Source organism: Protopterus annectens, chromosome 7.part0 (genome assembly GCF_019279795.1).
Source record: "Protopterus annectens isolate FY-2018-M chromosome 7.part0, PAN1.0, whole genome shotgun sequence".
Classification (NCBI taxonomy): domain Eukaryota; kingdom Metazoa; phylum Chordata; order Ceratodontiformes; family Protopteridae; genus Protopterus; species Protopterus annectens.
Window position 1 is genome coordinate 1,925,149,677 of NC_056739.1, and position 14,899 is coordinate 1,925,164,575.

The window sequence follows — 14,899 nt, forward strand, 5'->3', positions numbered from 1 at the left end:
AAATCTCCCATGGTCAGAGTGTTTGGCAATATTTGGATTGACTCTAGGTTGGTCAAGTAGGTCTCATGCACATCATGATCCATGGAGGGGGATCTTTAACTAGCTATGACTTGAATGGGGGTCTTACCCACAGTAATCTGAACTTGGAGTAACTCCATGGAATTGCCCAGTCTAACTCTTGGGAGGCAAATGTATCACTAGTATAGATAGAAACACATCATCCTTTGGTTCTCACATGTTCATTTTGCAGTCTGAAGGTGTGAAAGGCATTGTAGTCTTGCAAAGCCAGGGTACTCTCGGAGGCCTTCAACCAGGTTTCTGTGACTTCACAGACACCTACATCCTCCAGTGATAGAAGTGCTTCCAAGGCGTGCAGTTTTTGGTTTAAGCTCATAGCATTTAGCAGCAAAACCCTTATTTTGTTAAGGTTGACAATTTTCATGTCAGCAATTTTGTTTTTGAGACCTTGCCTAAAAAGCCACTATGGGGGAGGCAAGAGCATTTGCCAGCATCTGAAAGCCTGGTGATGCCAGGTGCAAACTGTCTCTGGCAAAGTAGAGAGGTTTGTTGACTATGTCATCCCAGGCTGACAGAAACAGGATCACTTTTGAATGACACCAAAAACAAAGTCAATTATTGAAATCGATCATTTTTTGTTTATACCGTGGCATCATTCTAGGTGAGGGTAATATGTTGTTCAAGGTTAGGCACATACCTACCTGGGACACATACTCAGAGAGCTCAAGCATGTCCTCTTCATATAGTCCAGTGAGGTATGCCTCAGGTCTTTCACTCCAACATGAGCTATGATATATGAGTCATAACTGTACTTGTTCCTGAGAGGCCTGAGTGAATGCATGCTGTCATGAATCCTGGTACCAGATAGACATCTGACAGTGCCTTTCGCATTATCTAACCTTGTGAGTGGGACACCCATGTGTCTCACTATGGAGTCTCCAATGACAAGAAAATTTGTGTCTTGAGTGCTACGCCTGACGGGTTTGGTAGGTGAGACACTGGAGTTGCTGTGTCTTGGGTGTGGTAACTGTGTTAGTTCTAGCAGTCTTTTGTTTTGGAGATCTCTGGTGTTTGGGTAAGTTTTTTGAGAGTATCTCTGCATATGTTGATTTATGTGTTGCATGCATACTATGTGTATGAGTACTGGTGAGTGAGTTCGCAACCATTTCAGTGTTACTGTTCTAAGTGCGAGAGATCATTGATTCAAAATTCTTTGTGTAGATACATCTTTCACACTGAGTACTAGAGTGAGCTGTTACTAGAGGGTTGTCATTGTACATGATGCAGCTCCTACACTGCCGCAGGAGACCCAAGTCAACAAGGCTGGCAGGAGAAACAAGGGTAGTCCAACTGTCTATAATGCTAGGTTTGAAGAACTGTTATCACAAAGGGGGTGATTTCAGTACTGATCTAGGAGGTGCTCTGTAAATGGGCATTTCTGATTGTTTTTTTAGCTGGTGTTTTAATAGGTCGCAGCTCACTAGCAATAGTTCTTAGCCTGGAGATGTACTAAATATGAGGACTATACTAATGTACTACAGTTGTAGCTAAGAGAAAAATTGTTGAAATATTGTGTCAGGCTATGGAGCACAATTGTACGACTGTGAGCAGTGCTATGCAAAGTTAAAACAAGCAGAAACCCTCTTAAAGGCAGGGCTTAAATAGCAGAAGCTAAATATTAAAAAATAAATAAATAAATAAAAAATAAAAATAGCCAATGAGGGTGCTTACGCCATGCCCTACACCAATCGCCCATCAGCAGACAGGTTCCAATCAGCACACTTCTCTCACAAGGATGCAAAAGGGCTCCCTCCAATCAAAGATGGCTTGGAAAATGTGTTCAGTATACAGCAGGCACTACAAACAGACCCAGATGCAGCAAACCTGTATCTGGACTATGCTACACCTACTAGCTGCAATAATTTAGGTGGGAAACACAAAAAAGTGATTTAAACAGCAAAAAAAAACAGCAAAGAGACACTACAAAATATTTTAAAAAGCAGAACAACAGTAAGGAGACACAAAAGAATGTTTAAACAGCAAGCACATCTGTTACTTAAAACACTGCTTGGCAGGAAAACAGAACAAACATAAGAGATGCTTTGTAAACAGTAAAAAGTAGCAGCAAATATTTTGCAAGCAGTGAAAATAGCAAAACAAAAAAGCTTTGCAACAGTGAAAACAGCAAAAAAATGCTTTAACATGCACAGTAAGGCGGAAAAATGCAGTAAACACAGTGCAGTTTAGTTTACAGTATTAAAATACAGTATTTAATAAGCAGAACACAATAAAAAGTGCAGTAAATAGTATAATCAAGCAAAAAAGAACAAGCAACTTGTGGTTTTTGAGAAGCTACGAAGCCTCTAGTCATCTGGTATCTCAGCTCAGAGTTGTGGCTGGTAGATCACCTCAGTTCAGCTCTGTTCAAACAAGCAGAAACCCTGTCAAAGGCAGGGCATAAATACTAGAAGCTAAAAACTTAAAAAAAAAAAAAAACTTTTAAAAACTCAAAAGAACCAACTAAGGTGCTTTTTCCAAGACCTTGGACCAATCACCCTTCATCAGACAAGTTCCAATCAGCACACTTCTCTCACAAGGGTGCAGAAGGGGCCCCTTCCAATAAAAGATGGCTTGGAAAAAGTGCTCAGAATACAACAGGCATTACAAAAAGACCCAAATGCAGCAAACCTGTATCTGGACTATGCTACAGGTACTAGCTACAATAATTTAGTCAGGAAACACTAAAAAAGATTTAAACAGTAGAAAAACAGCAGTGAGACACTACAAACTGTTTTAAACAGCAGAACACAAGAAATGAGAGATAAATTAATGATTAAACACCAAACAAATCAGTTATTTAAAATACTGCTTGGCAGAAAATAGAGCAAATAGAAGAGATGCTTTGCAAACAGTGTAAAGTAGCAACAAATACTTTGCAAGCGGTGAAAATAACAGAACAAAAGCTTTACAACAGTGAAAACAACCACAAAATATGATTTAACAGGCACAGTAAAGCAGACAAATGCATTGCAAACAGTGCAGTTTAGTTTACAGTATTAAAACAGTATTAAATAAGTATAACACAATAAAAAGTGTAGCAAATAGTATAATCAAGCAAAAAAGCAGGCAACTTATGTTTTTTGGGAAGTTCAGACGCCTCTAGTCATCTGGTATCTCAGCTCAGAGTTGTGGCTGGTAGCCCACCTCAGTTCAGCTAGTTTCAAACAAACAGAAACCTTCTCAAAGGCAGGGCTTAAATACCAGAAGCTAAAAACTTAAAACAAAAATTAAAAAAAAAAAAATTATTGAGAGCCCTAGACCAATCACCCTTCACCAGACAAGTTCCAATTAGCACATTTCTCTCACAAGGGTGCAGAAGGTCCCCTTCCAATTAAAGATGACTTGGAAAATGTGTTCAGAATACAACAGCCACTACAAACAGACCCAGATGCAGCAAACCTGTATCTGGACTATGCTACAGCTACTAGCTGTACTAATTTAGGCAGGAAACACTAAAAAATGTTTTAATCAGCAGAAAAAACAGCAGGGATGCCCTAAAAATTCTTTAAACAGCAGAACAATAGCAAGGATATACTAAAGAATGTTTTAAACAGCAAACAAGTCAGTTACTGTATTTAAAACCCTGCTTGGCAGAAAAACAGAACAAACAGAACAGATGCTTTGCAAACAGTGAAAAGTAACAACAAATACTTTGCAAGCAGTGGAAATAGCGAAAAAAAGCTATGTGGAATTTGGAAGAACTTTATCCGCTCATTGTATCTTACATGCACTTCTGGCTAAGTATGTTTTCAGTAAATTATTTTTGTATGATTATGTTTAATGGAGAAAGAGCAATATACTTTAATTATGTGAATGGGGCTATATTATGTATTTTCTTCTTAACAGGGAATGCAAAATTTTGAGCAATCCTACTACTATGAGATGAATATGGATACTTTTAACTGAACACAGGAGTAACAGGTTGTTGGTCTTAGATACTATGGACATAAAGAAACATCTGCATTTGCCTCAAAAACCCTCAACTCCATTTTTTTCATGCATACTTTAGAGAAACTATGCCTGTGAGATCAACTGTATATGCTTAAGTAAAGCTTAAATGAGCAAGCTACTCATTTATCAGTATATGCACTAAATCAAATCAAATACCATAGACAAGGATCTGTGCCCAGCAATCTATGGTCTATACATAACATCATCTAGACTGGACTTGAAATTGTTTACTTCTATATTTTTTTGCTGCATGTTTATTTATTTAATTAGCTGTATTTGATTACTGCAAACATCTGACTGGCCAAAGTCCCTTTCCAGTGGAGGTGCAGGGAGAAAAGCTTTACAATGAGTATTAACAGTAAATAAAATATTTATGCTTATAATTTGTTTTACAATAATGACCATGCATTAAGAAAGTAATAGAACAGTAGGATAGAGTGAAAGAAACTGTTAATGATATTTAGTAGAGAGAGGTACCTACCTGCATAAAAGAAAATAAGACTGTAATGTAAGCAAAAGCAGAAAAGTTGCATTAGTATGAAAAATAACATTTTATTTATTTATTTTACATTTGTTAACCGAGTAGTGTTCGACTGGGGCCATGGAGCCCATTTTCAGTGGAGACCCCGGGAGAAAAGCTCCACACATAATGCCTTTGCAAAGATAACACAAAATCATAAAAAATCATACAATTGCATACAGATAATAATACACAATACAAAGCTAATACGTGTATATCCCAGGTGTCCAGAGATAAAAATTATGATGTGGCCAGCATTGTAGATACTGAAATATCAATGAGTGAAATTGATTGAGAGAAGCATTCATGGTGTCATCAGCTGTAGCACACTTAAAATGTCATTGTATACTGCAAAGTTAAAAAAAAACCTAAAATGGGCTAGAGCAAGAATATAAAGTTCCTTTGAGAGGTGGAAGGAGAAAATAGTAGATTGGGAGGGGATTGGTTATCCAGGAGAACAGCTGGGAAGGTGGCATAATGGGTTGGGAGGGTGGCCTAATGGTTAAGGTGTTTGCCTTACAAACACAAGATGCAGGGTTTGAATCTTACAACGGATAATTGGCTAGGCTTCAAATGGCTCGCAAGGGCAGTTAGATGAGTAGTAATCTATGGGAACAGAACCACCTGGATCTGAGATGTTGTAGAGAGAGAAGTGAGCAAACACTTACAGAAAACCCAAGAAATGCTGCAAATATGTTTTCAAAGAATGGTGCTTGACTACTGCTGTTAAAATTTTTGTTAAGACGCTTCTCCTTGTTTCTTCTTTAAAATAACTTTTATTAAAATGATTTCAAACAAAAAACAAAATAAAAGCTACAACCTAACCATTTGAAAGTTAGCGTTATAACACAAAAAAAGAGAGATGAGCACTTTCGGTTTATCAACCTTCTTCAGATCTGCTTAACATTTGCAGCTACTTCTATTTATATTCATGCTGCTGACTTAGAGTCATCCCTCACAACCAATGGGAGTCTCTATGCTAATTATTGGTGTACTTGTAATCCAATCCGATGTTCTGGTTCTTATTTCTTGGAAGCCAATTACATTCTTCCATGCAAATAAGTTTTAATAAATCTACCAATGTTTATTCATTCCTTTCTCTCACCTAATTTGCTATTCTTTTTCTTTTGCTCCAATGGCTTGTGTGTATCCTGTTGCAAGATGCAGGCTCCACCTTTTTAAGTCATGTTCTTATTTGCCTTTTGTAGAAACTAATCACTCTCCCAAAGGGTTCAGAGTTCTAGCCGTGGTTTGAACATTATGATGGAAGGAGAGTAAACCCCAAACTGTAAACAAATTGAAATCAAGTTCATTGTGCATGTAGAAGTCTGGAAAATATTGAAATTTAGAGCGCTAAAGGAATAGAAAGAGTGTTGTTCATTCATTATTTACATCAATTAGAAAGGAGAAATGATGTTTATGGAGATCAAAGACATTTGTTAGCGGAAATATGTCAGCAAATGAAGAAAAGGCATTGAATTAGTAGAGAGTTTGGAGTCAGTATGGGAGAAGTGTAATTTCCCAACCAATGGATTACATAACATTTAAAAAACAATTAGGATAGCTTCTTAATAAGACTGAGTAAAGAGCTCTGCACAAAGTAAAACTCGGATAGAATAACAGGAATCAGCAGTACATCTTCAAATATAAGCAAGCGCTCTTAGTCAGAAAGAGACTTGATATTAAGAAGCAAGACACAAAATAAAAAAAGTTTGTGATTTATGATGTGAGTTAGCAAGTGCATTTATGTAGTTAAGTAACCGCTATCAGTTTGAAGGAGACCTGATGACATGGAAGTAAGAGCATTTACAAGAAAGTGTTTGATCTTTTGTTTTAAAACAAAGGAGAAAGCCACTGTACTTGTGGTTTACCTAATGAAGACAACTCGTGAAAGAGAAGAGGTTGTAGCTCTGTTATAGGCAGACAGACGCCTCCAATATAGAGGCAAAATACATGAAAAATGCTATGCAGGGAGAGTGATTAGTTTCTACAAAAGGCAAATAAGAACATGACATAAAAAGGTGGAGCCTGCATCTTGCAACAGGATACACACAAGCCATTGGAGCAAAAGAAAAAGAATAGCAAATTAGGTGAGAGAAAGGAATGAATAAACATTGGTAGATTTATTAAAACTTATTTGCATGGAAGAATGTAATTGGCTTCCAAGAAATAAGAACCAGAACATCGGATTGGATTACAAGTACACCAGTAATTAGCATAGAGACTCCCATTGGTTGTGGGGGATGACTAAGTCAGCAGCATGAATATAAATAGAAGTAGCTGCAAATATTAAGCAGATCTGAAGAAGGTCGATAAACCGAAAGTGCTCATCTCTCTTTTTTGCGTTACAACACTAACTTTCAAATGGTTAGGTTGTAGCTTTTATTTTGTTTTTTGTTTTAAATCATTTTAATAAAAGTTCTTTTAAAGAAGAAACAAGGAGAAGCGTCTTAACAAGAATTTTAACAGCAGTAGCCAAGGAGGAAAGCACCAATCTTTGAAAACATATGGATCCGAGATGTTCTCTGGTTTTAGTTTTAAAGTAAGAGTCATTGGAAGTGTTTTCAATGTGTTGGGGAAGAGCATTCTGGGCCTTAGCTATTTTATTAGAGTAGATGCAGTCACCATGGTAGTTGTATGACTGGGTTATTGTTAGCATCAGTCTGTCAGAAGACCTAAGGGGCCTTGTATTGACTTGCGGTTGAACTAAGGAGGCAGTGAAAGGCATAGGTTAGGTTTGTGAATGATTTTGTATGCAAAGATGAGATAGTTCATTGTTAGGTTGGGAAGCTCAAGCCAATTTCGTTTTTGGAGAGCAGAGCAGTGATGAGATTTATGGGGATGATTGCTGGCAAATTTTGCAATTTTATTATAGTAGGATGATAGGTTGTTTATGTCGGTTTTGCAGAGGTTTGTAAATATGTGTGAGCAGTAGAGTAAGGTAGATAGAAGTTGGGATCTAGCAGTGGCTAGCCTGGCTTGGTTTGTCAGGAAAGGCTCAGTACAGTAGAGAGATCCAAGTTTGGCATGGACTTTTTTAATTGACAGGGAAATGTGAATATCTCATTTCAGCCTGTCGTCTATAGTAACACCAAAGAGTTTGGTATGGTTTGTGGGTTCAATTGTGGTTCCATTCGTGGAATGAATTGTGAGGGATGGAGAGTCATTACTAGATGGCTTGTTGGTGAAAAACATCAGTTTGGTCTTATTGGGGTTTAGAATGAGCTTGAGGTTGGACAGGTAAATTTCTATTTCCTGAAATGCTTTTTGTGTCTTATCTTGAAGTTCTTGGAGGGTTGGGGTAGAGCAGATAAGGGATGTATTGTCTGCATATTGTATGATTGTCGTGAGTTGAGTTGCTGAGTTTATACTATTAGTAAATAGGATAAAATGAAGGGGGTCAAGTATGGATCCTTGGGGTACAACTGTGGAACTGCCAGCAGAGGAGAGAGATTTTTCTCCCATCTGGTGGCCTGTTAATGGTCAGATAGGTAGCTATTAAACCAGTAAGTGTAGATGAACTGAGATGGTAGGTGGCAAGTATGTTTAGGAGAAGCTGGTGGGAGAGAGTGTCAAATTCCTTTGACATGTCAGGGAAGATTGCTGAGACTAGGAAACTATTGTTCATGAGGTGATGAATGGTGTCAGTAAATGATATTAGGCTGTATTAGTGCTATGCTTAGGCCAGAATTCATGCTGGGAGTGGAATAGTAGGTTGTTATTGGTGAGGTGATTTTGGAGTTGTTGGTGAATACATTCCTCTAGGAGATGGATTCTTCAGGACATACACAGTTTGAGTATTTATGAGTGTTTATGGTACATGAGCTAATATGAGATGCAATATGTTCTTTATTTTAGTTTAATTACTATTTTATAACATTTACGCAACATGTATGTGTTGCTGGGTGTCACAGGAGGGAAACTTCAATTTGAAATTGTAGGCCTCTGTTCAGTGTTACATGGGATAGAACTTAGAGATAATGAGACTCATGGATCACCTCAAGCAGCTAAGTACATTAAAGCAGAGGCTGAAACTGTATACTTTACAATTATTTGTGGAGGTTTGTTAAATACCCCTGAACTGTCTCAACTTTTGCAGAATTTCTCAGATTTTTCATCATATTTTTGTTCTGGCCTATCTTTGGATTTATGTGTGGGTCTGCTGTCTCGTTTTACTGCTGAATTGTGTTTTTCTTGGTTTATCTGTATTTCCCTGGTTTGTCCTGGCCCTTATATTTTTCTTTCTGGTAAATTGCCAGACATTAGACTTTAAGACTTCTTTGTTCAGGAAATGCATGTTGATGCACATCCTGCTGTTCTATTAACTTTTAACTGAATTTCATAAACATTTTCCATGATTTTAGGCAGTTATCCTCCAGTATTTTTGTCTTTATCCAGATTTCTTGAGCAAAACAGCTGACTGGTTTAGTGAGGGACACTTAGAGAACGAAAGAAGGTTGAAGACTAGATAAGGAATGAGAATGTAATGTGTATGCAGAGGCGTGTTAATGGAGGAGATGTTAGACTGAGTGGGCGTAGATTAAATGTCAAGGTTGAGAAGAGTTACCTGCTTCGGGAGAGGGGCAAACACTGACATATCTATTTTAAGGAGGTGTAGTTTTAGTTATTTCTTAAGCTGAAAGGGATTATTAATTTCTCAAAGTGATGCTGGAAGGGAATTGCACAGCTACTGACACAGTGGGAATACAAAGCATCACAATGGGAGTTGTTGCTGAGTTGATATGTGACAAACATTTTTCTGAAGAGCTGAGTGCTTGAGGGGAAAATGCCAAGTAATAAGGGATACATGTGAAGAGCATTTGTTTGGGGGAGTAGACTTTTTGGGTTATTTCATTTGAGTGAATTTTTTGGAGGTTGAGGAATTCTAGACAATGTGAGATGTCTAACTGCAGTATGGTGGCTAATTTAATAATTTTATCACAACACTGTTAAAGTTTTGAAAGTCAGGGTAATTGTAGGTTGATAAGAGTAGACGTTGCATAGGTGACAGGTGGCAACAGAAAGGTAATTGCTATTTATTTATATGTATAGTGTATGAATAGAGACTTGTCTCTGTAGAATAAACAGTGTTTGATGAGCTATTTTGATTAATTGTTAAGCATGTAGATCAAATTTTAGATTATCATCAATAGTGAGACCTAACAGTTTATTATGTGTGATTTTTTCAACGGTGGTACCATTTGAGGAAGAGAGAGAGAGAAATAGCTTTGGTTATAGGGTAAATTTTGGAGGTTAATACCATAACTTTAGATTTGCTAGGAGTATTGAATAGTAGGTTTGAATGTTTCAGCCCAGTCTGTACAATGAAAAAGTGTGATTGGCAATGGATTGTAGTTCTAATGTTTTGGCTGAGCAGATTATGGCGAATTCATTAGCATATGTTATGATAATAGATTTGGGCTTAATAATTGGCTGTGTAGTTTCTGTAATTCTAGTGGGAACTAGAATGTAGCAGCTTGGGACAAGATAGCTGACAAGCTTTTCTGCTTTGCCAGGGTTGATCTGCACCTCTCTTACTGATGCTTTAACATTCTGGCTGAGACTTTTCCAGACTCCATAGTGCCTTTTTAGGCAGAGTCCATCTGCTGGACATTCTGATCTACAAAATTCTAATGTGGAGAACATTAAGAAGGCTCTAATAAATGGTAAGAGCCTAAATTAAAAAAAAATGCCCAAACTTAAGGGTGTCTTCCAACCTGAATAGAGATGTGGTTTCAAAACAATGAAAGGACTCCCTCTCTTCCTGAATGTTGTGCCTATCATGTTACACCTACTGACAATAGTGAGGGAGTGTCTCTACTTTTCAGCAATATTAAAACCTCATGACAGGTTCTTGGAGATACCAAGCTTGAAATCGTAGATGTCTAAACCACAACAAAAATATTAATTACCACTTCACAGCTAGCTACAAAATATACTTTATCTCCCCTGCTGAGCATGGTAGCTATCTTAATACCTATGAAAAGTCACTTGCAAAACAAACACCTTTCTAAAAGGGGAATTCACCTATCCATCAAGAAACTGGTTGACCTAGTGACTGGCATGCTCTCACTTCCTTCACATCATAAATGCTAAGGCTCTTAAACAAATAGTTAACCATTTTGCTAGGGGGCCCAGTATCCCTGACCTTATACTTGCATAACTCTATATGTATCATATTTCCTTGTTGAATCAGATCATCCATCAGTGATCTTTTCCTTTAAAAATGGTGATACTAACCCCTGAAAATAACTCTGTGTTTAGGGACTTCTGAAAAGCACATCTTCTGCTACTTGATGACATAAATAAATTCCACTCAAATCCTCCGATGATGGATTACATTGTTAAAGCTGCTATTTATGTCTTAGACGTTTATCACCACTTAAATAACTCTGTTGATAATGCAGTCCATATCTCCACCAAATACATTAAAAAAATTAAAAATCCCCCCCTATGGTGAAACACCTATATAATTTAATTAGTATAGATTGAGTCCTAACAGTTTCAAAAGCTAAAAACACCTCATTCATGGGCCTAAATAACATGCCAGGTTGCATGATTATCAGTGCTAAATATGGCCTATCTGAACCCTGACCTAACCACTGTAATCTAAGCGTCTCCACTGATTACACTCTTGAAGCTTGGGAAACAGTCATTGTAATGGGATTACACAAGGGTTGCCAAGCATAGACCCTGGTAATTGTAGACCCATTAGCCTCATACATAAACCTATGACATTTATTATGTCAGACCTCATTAATTAAGACATTAAAAGTCTGTTAATCCTGGACCCTCATAATTTTGACTTTTTTAAAGGAATGTCCTGTTTTTTTAACCACATTAATTTCTTTGAAAAAGTCACTGAGGTGGTCTGTAGTGGTTGCACAATACACACACCATATCTGGGCCTGACTAAGGCCTTTGACACTATTCCTCACAGATGCATTATTGACAAACTAGTAAATCTAAATCTAAATCTAAATCTTTATGTTATATGGAGGATAGCTTACTGGTTTTCTGACAGAACCCATGTGGTTAAAGTTCCAGTCACCACTTCTGAATGCACAAAAAGTTAACAGTGGTGTACCACAGGACTCAGTATTGAGCTGTCTTTAACTCAACATCTATTTCTCAGACCGTCAAGTTGACACTCTTTGGTTATCTAAGTTTGCAAATGTCTGTAAACTGTGAGTTGTCATTTGGTCTTACACCCAACACACAATTGCTCCAACATGGGTTACACCATGTTAACAATTAATGCAAGGGCAATGATTTCAAATTTAATGTGTACAAAGTGCAATATACTTAACTTTGGTAAACTAAGCAAGAGATTACAAGGTACTGCCCATCCCAAAAAAGGTAACTCAATGTTGTGGCTAAGAGATAAGAGGAAGATGCAGTGGAGAGGGAAGAATGAGGCATTAGTAAATGTTCCCCTACCCATTACTTATACTCATAACTGTTTTGCAGTGAGTCACAATGGATTTAATGTGTTTAACTACAGTATTCTTCACTAGTAAAGGTTCCCCTACCTATTACTTATACACATAACTGTATTGTAGTGAGTCACAATGATTTTAATCAGTTTAACTACAGTACTGTTAAATAGTAACAGTTCCCCTACCCATTACTTATACATGTAAGTGTATTGTAGTTAGTCAAATGGATTTAATGTATTTAACTTCAGTATTGTTAACCAGTAAAGGTTCCCCAACCCATTACTTGTACACATAACTGTATTCAATCCATTACTTATACACATAACTGTATTGTAGTGAGTCACAAAGGATTTAATGTGTGTAACTTCAGTATTGCTAATATCACAGATATACATTTTTTTCCTATTTCAAAAGGAATTAATATTTGTCTCAGGTAAAGATAGACATCCAGCTGATGAATTGAAATTATTTATAAGAAAACTTAGTTTGGCATTGCATTTTTAAGGATAAACTTGTGGCTTACACTACAAACTTTTAGAAAAAAGAGCACTTTTGTTCTGCCCTCAAACCCAGTTGTCACAGTTTATGAAAAAGCTTGTGAGAGGGAGGTTTATGAACTATATGGAAATAATATAAGGAAATGTTGGTACCAATTGAACACTGAGGAAAGAAAGGTGTTTGTTTCCTTAACCAAAGGCAAGTCTAGTAGAATTATGAAACCCCATAAAAGAGGGGTGGACTAGCCTTGATGAAAAGGATCACTTACTTAAGGTCGGAGCTAAATCCTGGTAAGATGTGCCCCTCCCCCGCCATACCAATATTTCATTACTTGTCTGTCTCTCCTCAGTTACCATAAAACAGTGGTCAAACCTGTAAATACACATACTTCTTTTTACTTCCAGACTGAACACAGAGATCTAGATTTAATTTAAAAAAAAATGTTATTTAAAAAAAAAACATCGGCAGACATTTGATATACAAGACAAAAGTCTCACACTGAAAACAGATATAGCATGAGCAGTAGCAAACTTCTTGTCACTGGAAACTCACATTTGTTGAAAATGCATTAACCTACATAGCATGAGCTGGGACTCATATAGTAAAGCAACATAATTAATGTCTATGTGAAGGCCACAGGAATTCAAAAGATAAATTTGTAACATATTTGCTAACAGCTTGGGGCAGTCCACTGGACATAGAAGTAGCTCATAGCTTTACTAATCTGCATTAACTACCAATTAAACTGTTGTAGCCCAACACAGTGTATTTCACACCCATGTACCTGCAAAAAACAAGGTTAATTAAAAATGGATACATGATTAAAATACTAACATTGAACTTGATGACTTTATGCTGTCTAGTTTATCCACAGCCAAAGAATAAGCATACTGTCAACAGTCAACAAAACAAAGAGACCATGGATTGTGCTCACAGATATTGGTTCATATTATAATGTTTCTGTTTACTTGAAACAATTCCTTCCTTTACACTATAACTTCTGTGGGTTGCAGTAAGCAATTATTTAATTACACAAACACACATGCACAAACATCAATTATAGCCACTCATATGACTATACACTCCAGTTATCTGCTTGAGAACAAGTGAATAAATAGCATGTATTCACAAATAGCCACAGATGTGCTTATTGCTGGCAAAACCATACAGTGGAAATCATTACAACCTCTTCTACCCTATTAACTAAAATTAGAGACAGAGACCCCAAAACTCGGGCATAGATTTTAAATGTTTCCTTTATGTACTTGGAAGGTTGCTAGAATGTATATATTTATTTTATTTTACATTTGTTGACTGGGATAGACTGACTGGATAACTCTCCATTTTCAGTGGAGGCCCGAGGAGAAAAGCTCCAGATAACACAGACAGAACATAACAGATATGAGTCAAATATATTTACAAAGCCCTCTAGTAGGTACTCACAATATATATATATATATATATATATATATATATATATATATATATATATATATATATATATAAACAACAGGTTGCAGCAAGCTATTATGAGCAAGAGATGCATACAATATTAATTTAAATAAGGCATTGAATAAGTAGTGATTAATCAAGGTTAGTACAGGGACAAAGCCAGTGCTCTTTAAAATAATGTTTGAGGCCTTTTTTGAAGAGACTTAAAGAAGGTAAGTGGGTAAGGTTAGATGGAAGTTAATTCCAAGTTTTACCAACAACATTGGCAAACAGGGGGCACGTCTGGCAATATGGCTGTAACAGTGAGAGAGCTTACTAAGTTCAGTTTTGCTCAAATTGGAGAGCATGGGGGAGGCATATAGAAGGGTAGAGAGTAGGTGTGAGTGGGTGATTGCAGTCCTAGCTAATGGAGTTACAAAAGGTTTGCTTCTATATAATGAGACAAGCTTCTTATTAATGGTTTTTATAGTTTTATTGATACGCAGATCAAATTTGAGATTCTTGTCCACTATTACTCCTAAAAGCTTAGTATGGTCATCTGAAGAGATAGCGGTACCATTGTTAAATGTTATGGAGAAGGACAATGGGGTGGATCTACTGGTGGGTATAAAGAGGAGCAGTTTAGTTTTACTGGGATTTAACAATAGACGGTGATTAGAAAGCCAATTTTCAACTGTGTTAAATGCGTTTTGTGTTAAGGTTTGCATTATGAAGCATTTTCTTAAGGGCACAAAGTCATGCCTTTCATTATTTAATGACTAAGAATTCACAAAAATTTAAAAGAAAGCCACACATTTCAGAAGGAATTTGTAAAAAATGCCTCTCATCTTCTTTGTGCAACAGTTTGAGAAAAAGCCAAAAATAAAGAGTAATATGTAAATATGACTTTCTGCAAAATCTTTCTGGCTTGCATACCATCAGAAGACAGAATTACTTTTAATAGAATCATTCTAAAAAAACC